Genomic DNA, 13,715 nt, shown 5'->3' with positions numbered 1-13,715 from the left:
CATAAATTGCAATAGGCTATATATAATATAAGAAATAAATATGTAGGACTTCTGCCTCTTTCAAAATACGGGTAATGCCCATAAATCCTACATCCCATTAGTCCTACATCTCATTAGTCCTAATTTGGTTAGGGTTAGGTTTAGGCATAGTTTACAGTAAGCAAGAACGGCACAAGGTAATGCATAAAATTCATAGAAGTAGTAAAACGTAGGTAAACCAAGGACCTATTCAATAAAATCAAAAACATCAGTAATCTTTACATTGGAGCTATCCACACTATTGCTTCGATGAAACAAGATGCCAGATCGTCCCGCCAAGGGACGATGTGGGCGCTGGAGGCATGTTCTCTCCTCCGCGTCATCAGCGCCGACACCCTAGGTGGGGTTGGTAAGGCCTAACAAAAGAATATTCTGGGTTCGGGTAGGCGACCGACCCTATTAAATACGTGCGACCCAGATGATTTTATTGGCATTTGGAGTGAAAATAAAAAAATAAATAAAATTAAGTCAAAATCCGACCGAGTCGATCAAAAACGTCTTACAAAAAATATATTTGGTGCGACCACATTCGCAAAGTTTAATCAAAGTTTTCTTTCGTCTAAAGTATCATGTGCGCAAATGTTTTGTTTTACTATTCATGCGTCATTGCCTTCATCGCGAGGAGACGAGACGGCGGCGCACATCGCACAACATAATGCACATGCATGTCCTCCTCCAGCCATCGTCTGCCCGTGCAAACCACCTCCTAAAATGATTCGATTGACTACTAAAACGTTTGCAGACATAATTAAGGAGGTGAAACAGTGCCGATGTCAGTTTTCATCTGCAGCGTAACGATTGGAAGTTATTGCTCTACTTAGCTTGGGTATCTGCTATAGATGCGGTGGACGGGCCGCTTTTGGGCGTTTCGGCCGGGATTTTTCGGGCACGGAGGGGGTCCGCGGGGGTCCCCGAGCGTGGGGGACCCTCCGGGGACCCCCTGGGAGCCGGCCCCGTCCCTCGCGGACCCCCTGGGGCCGAGCTGTGGCCCTAACATGCGGCTACATGCGTGCATCTCCGCCGTCTGCTGCACAATTCTGTGCCTATCCAGGGGAGTGCACAGAATTTTGGAGAGGCATGGGCTGACATTTCTAAAAGGGCCTTTTCAGACTGATAAAAATTAAGGGCTCAAGCCCCTTTTGCTGTATGTGCGTTAGAAAACATTTGTATTCTTGTTTCTCCCAGTTTTATTGTTTTTAATGTGTAAATATGAACCATTTAATGATTTAGAAATTGGTAACTCAGGAAAACATAATATATTAACTCATATGCTGCTATGGCCGTAAATTCCGTAAAAATCCCGTTGTACCACCCTGCCACGCCCGTGAAACCCGTAAATTTCCTGTTTTTGAGAAAAAGAAAAAAAAATCAAAAAACATTTTTTTTTCAAATTTTTTTTTTACCCCAAAAAATGTAGTAGGCATGATAGCAGTCGCGAAATTGCATGTTTAACCCCCATAGCAACCCCATCTTTCAAACATGGCAGCCATCTTTGTTTACATTTTAGGAAAACATAATGGCTGTTATCTCTTGAATGCCTGAACGGATTTCCATTCGGATTTTTTTGTTTGAAAGCTGTGAGCAATGTGGACACACGTGGTGCATGATCTAGGCATGGGTGTGCATGATCCGTGCACTATGAATTACATGGAAGTCTATGGAGACGAATGGCAGTTAAAGAGTACAAAGGTATTGTTAAATGGCAGCAGTTGAGTTAAAAAGAAGCATAATCGATCATTGCCATAGGGAAAAAAAAAAAAAAAAGAAAAAAAAAACTACCTACCCATCCTTCCCATGAGGAAATAAAATAAAATTCCTTGCTACCCATCATGCCCACAAAAAAAATAAAATAAAATAAATTCCCTACCTACTCAGCCCTAAAATTACAGCCAACCGGAACCCAAAGTTTTATTTTGCTAGGCCTAAAAGGGCCTTTCTGTGTGGAGTTTGCATGTTCTCCCCGTGTCCCCTAGGATAGGTACCCTCACAAAACACATCTCTCTATACTGCATCCCCCTGGCCAGCCTGATGGAGGGGATAGGGGAACTGGTTGGAATAAGGGTCGTTTCACACTCTAATAAGGAACCTAACTAATTTCGGTTCGGGAGGGCTCCCCGACCCGAAATTATTTAGGTTCGGGGGGAGTTCATCCATACTTTCTTAACGGCTAGTGCTGTGGTGGAAAAATCCATATAACAATCATTGTGGTATTAATTTATTAAATGTATATGCATAGAGCCTATTTAAACCCTCTGCAGGGTTGACATCATTCCCTGTTCCTCCCTGACAAACCCCTTACAAACAGCCGACTCACACAATCCTATTTCAGATATGCCGACTGTATGTGTGTGTAACTATAGAATAGAGACCATGTAAGGAGTGACCATCTGTTGTTACCTTTCTGTACATCTTCTGTCTATGTATAAATGTGTGTGGGACATGGATGTTTGGGGCTGATGGGGGAAGCTCTGAAGGGAGACGCAAGTCTCTCTCTCTCTCTCTGCTGTGATGAGATCTACAATAAAGTATGAAGTCTGAATCCTGACAATGGATGCTTTGCTGATTATAGCAAACACTCCATTTTGAATCTTAGAAAATGGGAGCGAAACAGAGCAGGAAGAAGAAAGTGCAACAACAACTGAACGATCTACAGAAGGCCATGGAACAGGCTGAGCTTCGTAAAGAAGTGACACTTATGCGAAAACAACTTGACAGAGTGATGGGGAAATTAGCAGATCTACAAGCCAACACTAGTCCTGATGACTCCAACAATGTGAGGCAGAAAGAGCCAAACCGCTGCAAAGACACACAGTTGGCTGTTGCTACACCCAAGGAACACCCCGCAGACAACAGCAACGACCATGATGACATTGGTGGAGAACTAAAGGAGAGCCATGATGTTGTCAGGGGAGAAGAGAAGCCTGAGCCCGTCATGAACAATGAAAGACAGGGGGGAGCAGATGTCACGACGACACTCTGTAAAAGAGAATTATTCCCATTAATTCCATATCCAAACCCTCATCCCCGTCCAGGGGCTGGAGCACAGCAAGCGGACATAGATGCATACTCTCCAACAGTACATGTTCAGCGGAACTGGACACCTGATGAATTGAATGACATTGTGAACGACCTTCCAGACCCCAGAGTCGACGTTGTGCGCTGGTGTGCGGCTGTCTTGGATTTGATCGCGATGTATACACCATCTGCAAGAGAACTGGAATCTATCTTTCGCAAAATCTTTGGATTGAGTTGGGTACGTCTCAGAGGTAACTTTGATGTGAATGGAGCAACTAATGACATTATCACTGGACAGTTGCAGAACCGAGATGGTCTTTTTGACAGGGTGAAAGCAGCATTCCCTGTGCGCATTGATTGGCCTCGAATTCACAACACAAAGCAGCTGTTGGATGAAACCTGTGACACATACAGGAATAGAATGGAGGAATGTTTTCAGAAGTACTGTGGTGTGGCCCAAGAGAACCCGGCTTACAATGACTTGTTAAAAACTGCAGTGATCAATGGCTTGGTCCCGTCCATCCATAACCGTGTTATGACTTCATGTATTGGCTGGGAAACCCTGCCCTTGACTGTGGTGTGGGGACATGCACAGCATGCTGAAAGGCATGTACTCTCACAAGTGGATGTGAAGAAGAAGACATTGGAGACAGCACAACTGATGTTCTATGAGAACTACCAGCAGCCACCAAGGAGAGAACAACAGAGGAAACAACAAAATCCACACTCACATAGGACCATAAGGAGCCGTAAATGGAAACAAAGAAGAGAAGGAAACAGTGACTGTGCCCCAGATGACCACATGGAGACGGAGTGTCCTACCAAGGACAGGGCATGGCTGCACCGGCAGCACCCAGACAAGGACCATGGACAATATGGGACTGGGCCTGCTCCGTGGAGTTGGGGGTCAGTTGTTCAGCCAGCCACCTATCCACAGAGGGGTGAACAATCTCTACCCCCCTCTGCAGTCTTCCCTTCATGGCCGGCACCCCCTGGGGCATGGAACGATGGCTATGGACCCCAAGGCCCCTGGAGGGATGGACCTGCACCAGGTCCTCATCCACAGTGTGGACCAGGTGGTAATATTAACAGGCACCAAATCACAACATGCAGAGCGGGCTGAGTTATATCCTTAATTGTTTGATTTGCTTTGGATGTTATTCATTGTCATACTAAAAATAGTGTAATAGTGAACTATGAACTTATTTGAGATAACGTTCTTAAAAGTCACAGTAAAATCCAATCCAAATTTGAGAATGATATTCTACTAAGTAATGTAAGGAAAAAATATTGTTTAATGGTAGGTTAACAAATGCCTAAAATAGGACAAGATTTGAGTAAATCTGTAATGGAATCTGTTTCCGCACACATAAACTAAGTATATCCAATATGAAAAGATTAATCTGTCTATTATCCCCTACTTCTTCTCTCCCCAGAATAGCTGGCAGGGGGGATGGAAGGGGGGCAGGTGCAGAGGGGTCGCGTGTGTGTGTGTGATTGAGATCATAATACTGAAACAGGAATACATTTGGGGTTTTACAAATAAGTTAGTAATGGTATGTATCAAAGTAAGTATTTAAAATGTAGAGTTTCAAGGTGCTCAATCAATAATGTGAAATTGGTAATTAATGAGGGCCTTTTTACAAGGTTTGATGTCCAATATTAGGTAACACATTATAAGTGAAGTTAGAGCAGATTTTTTATTGTCTCATGTCCATTTATTCTGCTCTTGTTAAATAGACGTTAAGTATGTCTCGGATTAAAATAAAACACACTTGCACGTGAGGTAAAAATTCCATGTGGCAAGAAATTATATTTTTCCATGTAGCGAATTCCTGAGTGGTGAAAATTCCATGTTGTGATGATAATGCCATACTGATGAAAAATCCATTCAGTTGAATTCCACGTGATGTTAGATAAAATAGTAATCCGTAGGCTAGAACTTGAGGGGTTATCAAGCAATAGTACAGAAATAATTTAGTGACTGATGCAGATAGTATTAATACAAACATCACCACTGTTGAGTATAATATGTTTTCAAAAGTTTGTTTGCAGCTTTCCAAATCATGGGTATGGGTGATGGTTTCTGCAGGACCATTATCCTATCCATTATTCTGTGAAAGTTACTCACAAACTAGGGGGGATAAGGGAACATTGTTTTTTATTTCAGATTTAAGGGAACATTGTTTTTTATTTCAGATTTTCAATTAATTTACGATTGAAGAATTATGTCAACAAGACTAGCTTACTGTATGTGAGTCTAAAACAGAGACCCGTGACAGGTCAAGAGTTCTATTTTTCGAAGGATCAATAGTCTGCCTGAGGGGTACATTTGAGCAATATGACATTTCAATTCATTGAGAAATACTGTTTCATTGAGGAATACTATTTTATTGTATTCAATTTAATTCTATTTTAACTAGCTGTAGGTAATACAAGAAAGTTATGAGGTTTGTAGTATGGAACTACACCACCATAATAGTATTTAAAAGCAATGTGTGTAAATAATAATCTTATCTTATTCAAAAATGGCAGACCTACAAGCTGCAGATCAGAAAATGCCTATAACATTAAAAAAAAAGAAGAATGACAGAACTGTCAACAGAGCATAGCAAAGGTATGCCAAAAGGTCCAGTGTTTAAAAAGAAATCTTAGGAGTGGAGTCTATGTGGGGAAAGTAATTATTGATGCTTTTATCTTTTAACTATTCAGTATGTATTGAACAATACAAGTTTTGTTGTCAAGTTGTACATGTATCTAATTTATTTTGAAGTAAAATGTGCTGCCATTCTATGAATTTTCTCTATTTTAATAGGGCATAAATATTTTAATTTTTATGCCCTAAGGGGCCGAATGTGGTGGAAAAATCCATATAACAATCATTGTGGTATTAATTTATTAAATGTATATGCATAGAGCCTATTTAAACCCTCTGCAGGGTTGACATCATTCCCTGTTCCTCCCTGACAAACCCCTTACAAACAGCCGACTCACACAATCCTATTTCAGATATGCCGACTGTGTGTGTGTGTAACTATAGAATAGAGACCATGTAAGGAGTGACCATCTGTTGTTACCTTTCTGTACATCTTCTGTCTATGTATAAATGTGTGTGGGACATGGATGTTTGGGGCTGATGGGGGAAGCTCTGAAGGGAGACGCAAGTCTCTCTCTCTCTCTCTGCTGTGATGAGATCTACAATAAAGTATGAAGTCTGAATCCTGACAATGCAGTCCTGCACCTTCCTGATTTGTTTAACTTACTTATAGTACAGTTATAGTTAACTTCAAAAACTTCCATTGCATTTTTAATGTGGTAGTAATATTTATAGAGTAACTAATGTGTGTACTTGTTTTCCTTCCATTCAATCTCATTGAATGAACGGTCAACCAGCCTTCAAAGTGCACATGCCAATTCAACTCAACTGTCAACCTAACAGCTGAGTTCTCTCCCCCATCTACATGTATGCTTGCTCTCTCACTCTGTCAGCAAATCTGCACCCTGTGTAGCTATTTGTATGTTGTCTTTATCTTTAGTACACAATCCTTATAAGAACATGTTTAGAATAGCATCTGTGTCAGAAGGGACTATAAGAACTGTAGGATAATGGTACAGGGGAGGCTTCTGCCCCACGGGGCCCAAGCTCTGGCCATGGAGGTCAGAGCTCTGTCTTTTGTGTATGCTGACACTCTGTTCAACTTTTGCCTCTTTGATGAATAAACCTTTGTCAACTCTTCAAATCCTTCATCCTTTTTGAACATTAATATTTATCTACAATATTTGGCACCCCAGATGGGACCAATATTTCATCTTTACCATAGATGGATACTTGGTCAAAAGAACCTTGGGATGAAGGAATTTTTGGGAAAGGAGATTTTTGAAAGCAGACCTAAAGCAGGTCCACCACCATGGAGAACAAAGAGGAGACCACTACAGAAGAAACTTGCAAGCTATGCAAACTCAACAAGAACTGACTTTCAAGCAGATCTACAAGGTCGAGACCTCACAGATTAACAATAATCTTGTGATGACTGCAGCCTGTGATGACATCTTGGACAGAGAGAAGCTTGCTGTTCATTTACAAGGAAAGCAAGCCTGCCACCAAATCACACAGATTGACAGCGGAGGTGACGAAATCAACACCACGTCGAACACCAACAGACTTTTGCCACAGTAGGAGGAGACCAAGCCAAGGAGACACATGCGGTGTGGCACATCAGAGAGCCACTGAACTGGGCCCCACCAGCCCAGTGGAGATCACTGAAGCAGAGACACGAACCGCCACATGCCATAAGCCAAATGAAGATGGGAGGAACGGAGAGACGCCATGAAGACTACAACAGCTATGTGTTTGATATTAAGCTGAGTAATTTATATAGGGATAATATTAGCTAAAAGTTGATATCTAAAATATGAGTCAACAAGGCATTTGCCACTAATGTGAGAATATTTGTTTGTATGGTCTACATTCTGATATTCCAACATAAGAGTTGTCGCAGCTCTGCATGGTGACTAAGGGTCAAGGAATGACTGAGTCAGATGAGAGTGGACATGCGGGCTCTTGATTTTGGAAAACAGAATTTCAAAGTACAAACAAATATGGATTCACATTTACTAAATTCTAGCTCTCTTATATTTCAGTGTAAACAAGCAAGCCAGTTGGTAATGTTATAAAACATGACATAAGATACCAAGAACAAGTCAAGTTTGACTGAATGTAGGACTGTTAAATTCTAGAAATGTTTCTGTTGAAAACACTTGTACGTGAGGACTAAATTCCATGTTTCAAGATTCCATGTAGCGAATTGTACTATTGCAATTCCACGTGATGTTATGTTTACAACCCTTAAGAACGAGAGAAACCTCTCAAACCCAAACAAGCAGATCTACTATTCTGTAAGGTATAGCTCAACATATAATTGTCTGAAATGTCTATTGATTTGGCACTCTATAAATATCCTGTATGTAAATGAATAAAAATTCATTCACAAAAAAAAAAGGATGGAATGTGGTAGTAATATTTATAGAGTAACTAATGTGTGTACTTGTTTTCCTTCCATTCAATCTCATTGAATGAACGGTCAACCAGCCTTCAAAGTGCACATGCCAATTCAACTCAACTGTCAACCTAACAGCTGAGTTCTCTCCCCCATCTACATGTATGCTTGCTCTCTCACTCTGTCAGCAAATCTGCACCCTGTGTAGCTATTTGTATGTTGTCTTTATCTTTAGTACACAATCCTTATAAGAACATGTTTAGAATAGCATCTGTGTCAGAAGGGACTATAAGAACTGTAGGATAATGGTACAGGGGAGGCTTCTGCCCCACGGGGCCCAAGCTCTGGCCATGGAGGTCAGAGCTCTGTCTTTTGTGTATGCTGACACTCTGTTCAACTTTTGCCTCTTTGATGAATAAACCTTTGTCAACTCTTCAAATCCTTCATCCTTTTTGAACATTAATATTTATCTACAATAGTGCCGAAGTCGCTTGTAAATATTGGAGGTCCGTGGCATGACAACGTTTGTGGCCGATGAATGAGCATTGCAGGGCGGATACATATTTGACTTGCCCTGATCGCGCTGCACGCTGAATGACTGGAGGTCCAGTGAGTAGCAGGCGCAGCTCCAGCAGGCAGCAGCACCAGCGGGGTCTCCTCTCTCTCTCTCTCTCACTCACTCACTCACACTCACAAACGCTCGATCGAGCTCTGTCAAAAACATTTAATCTACAAGCTCACATTATAGACGTGCCACCTCTCTTGCTGCATGCATGTCATCACACAGTCACAACTCGTCGTGGAAAACCTATCAACACGGAACACTAGCAATTAGCAAAGTTGTGTTTAAGCTCTTCTTTTGTCTTTAAAACAGTCGGCGACGCGTTACACGCAGCAAAGCTGTGTGTGTGTGTGTGTGTGTGTGTGTGTGTGTGTGTGTGTGTGTGTGTGTGTGTGTGTGTGTGTGTGTGTGTGTCGCGCGCGCCTCCCAGCGAGAACCAGCTGACAATGTATCGGCTCTGCGACGATCAATACACGGCCAGACAAGCATTGGAAGTCGGCGTGCCTCCCTCCCAAACGACCGCTGTTTCATTGGCTTCACAGCCGAGCATATGAACTTGGAGCCGGGATGAATGAATGAGAAGACACCGCTGAGTACCGAAATTAAGTCGGGAGGTCACAACATTTCGCCAGCACTGTGGAGCCGAGTTTAGTCGGTTGACGCCCCCCCCCCCCCCCCCCCCCCCCCCCCCCCCCCGAACCGGGAGGGGAAACCCATATTTGGGTCTGGCCAGTGCCGAACCGAAATTAGTTAGGCTCACTATAAGAGTGTGAATCGACCCTAACATGTTCCTTCCACGCGCTACGTCCAATCGGGAAGCTCCCCCTGTCAGGTGATAAGATGCGGCCTACACACTCCTAATGCACTGAAGGAAGCATGAGCTCAGTCCGGGGTAGGGATGGCCAAATGGAGATTTTTTCTTAACCGATAACCGAAAGGCCTTATCAGTTAATTAACCGTTAACCGTTAAGGAAATGTGTTCAAAAATGCGCTATTTTTGCGATTTAAAAAGGGAAAATACACCCGTTTTTCCCCATAATAAAGTGCCTTATTTACACATTACAAACAATAAAACTAGGAGAAACAAGAATAGGCCTACAAATGTTTTCTAAGAGAAATGTGTTTTTTCAAAGAAACCGTGGGATTGAAATGATCAATCTGTAATGTGATGCGCTTTCGCCAGGCAGTGACGTGCGCACATACAGCAAAGGGGGCTGGAGCCCTTAACTTTTATCAACAGAATTGTCCACCAAAAGGCCCTTCAGCCCATGCCTCTCTAACATTCTGTGCACTGACTGCACTCCCTGGCTATCGCCTAACAAAACATCCGCAGCGAGATGCTCGCATGTAGAGCAATAACTTTCAATCGTATGGCTTTTGGAATGTTTGAATCGGCTAAACGTGATGTCAATTTCATTCATTTTCTTCTCTCTCGGCCGTGTTTTGTGTGTGCTGATGCAGCGATCATTGAATTTGCGACTCTGAGCCGTGTTATTTTCGCATATCCTACTCTGTAACCAAGACGACTTTAGCGTTCCTCACGTCGTCAACATGTAACATTAGAACGTTGTGTTTTAAGCTCTTCTTAACGGGATTCAATGTGACGGGGGTCTGTTTTGTAAAATCCAATCGACGACAGAGCATTTGTTGAATAAGTCAGCGTGTACGACTCCAAAATCAAGCAGCGTCGCAGCCTCGCAGTTGCGTGAATGGATGTTACACAGACATCGGTGTCCCAGAAATGTGTGACTACAGGCTACAGCGCGTATATAGTTGCATGGTTGATGACTTGATGTTGCGTATATATTGGTGTACGGGGCTTTTGGTGTGACACATGGGTTGATTTCCTTTTTCTTTTCTTTCTTATCGGTCAAAATTGACCGTTAGTGCTTACCGGTAACCAATTTCTTATCGGTTTAACGGTAACGGTTAGCCGTTGGCCATCCCTAGTCCGGGGCACTCCCCAGCTTGGTAGAGGAAGTGCTACGCCCAGGATTACAGTTTAGGCAATTGGCACCAAGTGAAAAATGTGTTACAAAATCGTGGGATAAAAATGTAAAAGGGAAATGGTTTGACAAAGTTCAGACACCTTGTATGTAGACACCTTTTATGAACACATTGGTGAAGTATGCTATTGCTAAGCATTTAGTTCCCAGTTTGGTCAAATACCTGGCTAACGTTCCCTAACTATATCTGTGTGTAAGCTATGGTCCATAGAAAACAGGCTGTTTTGACCATACACCATACGTACACATTCAAGTGAAATGACTCATTTGGAGACACAGTTATGTAATTGTTATTATAAAGTATTTGGTAGCACTTTTTTTATTAGACTGATGTATTTGTGTTTTTCAGATGCCTCGCAAAAAGAATAAGTGGCGGTCAGAAAACATGAAGAAAATTAACAAACGCCGCCTTGAAGGAAACAATTCTGGCAATGATTATGCAGGTAAAAACTGTGGCGTAAAGTAAAATAAAGGGATATTTCACTTTCAAACAAAACTTTTCATTTTATGGTCTAATCAGGCTTTTATGAACACCCTGACCTGAACGTTTTTTTTTTTTTGCTTCATTCAGTTTTTAGATATTTGATGTAAATGTGATCCTACTGCCCTCCTAATATGTGAGCAAGCTGTGTTTTTGAAAGTTTTTCATAATGGGTGTTTTTGATTAACTCATCTAGTGCCATTCCCGAGATGTCTCGTGAAATGTACTCGAGTATATGTAGAGCCATTCACGAGATATCTCGGGAAAAGTAATATATTACTGTAACGGCGAGTACATTACCGAGAAGAATGGGCGCGGGTCCGGAGACGAAATCCGTCGCTGATTTCGCATCATCACGGCTCCACGAGCACAAAATAGTCCCATCCATAACATTGAGGTGGACGGGGGATCTCATCTTTAATGTCCATTATCTCAAAACTACACTTTAGAAGCTAGGATGGAGGCAGATGCTCGCTTATGTTACACAGTTATAAAAGCTCCCGGTCGGCCATTACACAACTCCACGTGGACACGGATCGGTTCCGGCGCACGATCCGATGACGTCAGACCGGAAGTGATTGCGAGGTGGACTTCTGGCCTTCAAAATAAGATAACGGCGGTGATGCCAGCCTGAAGGTGGCGTCGTGGACTTTATAATCCGTTAATTTCAGGGGCTCTTAATGAGTTAATCTATCGTGGTTAAATGGAGTTTGAAGTTACAATGGGTGTGTGTGGGGAGGACCTGATAACATTTACATCAAATATCTAAAAACTGAATGCAGAAAATTAAAAACTGTTCAGCGTGTTCATAAAGGCCTGATTAGAACATAAAATGACAAAAAGTTTTTTTTTTTAAGTGAAATATCCCTTTATAGTCCATGGGCCATACGAGATGTCGGTATCGGAAAGGTGGCAAAGGTTATTATGCATTTTTGAAAAGCTCTATATCTGTAGATTATATTTTGGTATGATAACCATTTCTGAGACACAGCTAAATTGGTGTTATCAGCCGCTAGAGTCGGTGTCCCATTAACTTTACAATACAGGAAAAAAAGGTAAAAATGAACCTGCTTTAAGTAGCATATGAGGGGTCAAACTAGGGGGTTTTCACGATTCTGAATCCATTGCAAGCATCTGTTTTGCATAAAAAACATTCCTTTGGCTAAAAAACGTCCCCACAATGGACTATGGTTTAGTGATGAAAAGTGATGAGTCATCACTTTTCACACTTTTGTGGGGGCTGTTTTAGTCCAATGAATGTTTTTTTTTTTAATGCAAAACAGATGTTTGCAATGGATTCAGAATCATGAAAAACCCCTAGTTTGACCCCTCAATGCCCTCATATGTTACTTAGAGAAGATTTTCTTTTTTTTTGTTTTTGCTTTTTTTCCCTGTAATGTAAAGTTAATGGGACACCAACTCTAGCGGCTGATAACACCAATTTAGCTGTGTCTCAGAAAGGGTTATCATACCAAAATATAATCTACAGATATAGAGCTTTTCAAAAATGCATGATAACCTTATTGCCACCTTTCCGATACCGACATCTGGTATGGCCCATGGACTATTAATAGAAATTTGATCTCTAATGTCAGCAACACAGCTGCAGCTAATGCAGTTCAAAAGGGGTGTGTTAGGATCTAGGAGTGCCAATGTGCAAGCATTTACAATAGTTAATAGTTCCATCAATCCATTAGAGTGGCTACCATTCTGGTCAAGGTGACCATTTTAACCACTTGAACTGCTTTATCGCTTTTGCTAAAAAATAGCTGATCTACGAGCTTGTAGTTCAGCTTTTTAGGCTGAAGAGATTTTGCTGTGTTTTTATTTTCTGCATGGGAAGTTTTAATATCAAACATTTAAAGGGCCAGTTCACCTCTGGGACAACCAGATCTTATTGTATTTTTGTTTGGGACACGATCAACATATGATGCAAAATGCATCACTGATGATGCAAAATGCATCACTAGTCATGCTGAAATACTAAAATATCTAAAAACACAGATAAAAAATAAGGATTGTGTTGATCGTGTCCCAAACAAAGATACAATAAGATCTGGTTGTCCCAGAGGTGAACTGGCCCTTTAACGTGGGCATGTGCGTGTCCATCGTGCATGATGGTGCACGTATCGTGCACCGTCCGCGTGCACAAGACCTCATCATTATCCATGCTACCATTGCTGAGCTAGGACCAATGTTGTTTACAAAGGAAGTAAATGCAGAAGGAAGTGGTCATAGAAATGGGTTCTTCCGACCCAAAAAAATGCTCATCCGGTTCCGGTTACCGGCCCAGACCGGAAGCACTACCTCTAGGGCAGGGGTTTTCAATTTGTTTTTGCATTTATCATCTATAAAATGTACTAAACTAGTGAAAACAGACGATCGACAAGGCTGTTTTCACTAGTTTTGTGCGACAGTCTTGTCTGATGAAGCAGGGCTTTGCTTTACCAAAAGACGTACACATTTGAAACTTGGAGATACAAGGTTTCTGCCCGACAGTGACGATATTTTAGTGATTATGTTGTGAGGAAAACATTGAGATAACAGCCATTTTGGTTAGAACTGACTGAAAAATAATGTTGTACTTCAAGTTTAAAATGATACTAAATATTTTT

This window comes from Nannobrachium achirus (genome assembly GCF_963921795.1).
Source record: "Nannobrachium achirus genome assembly, chromosome: 2".
Lineage (NCBI taxonomy): Eukaryota > Metazoa > Chordata > Actinopteri > Myctophiformes > Myctophidae > Nannobrachium > Nannobrachium achirus.
Note: the sequence above shows the minus strand (reverse complement) of the source record.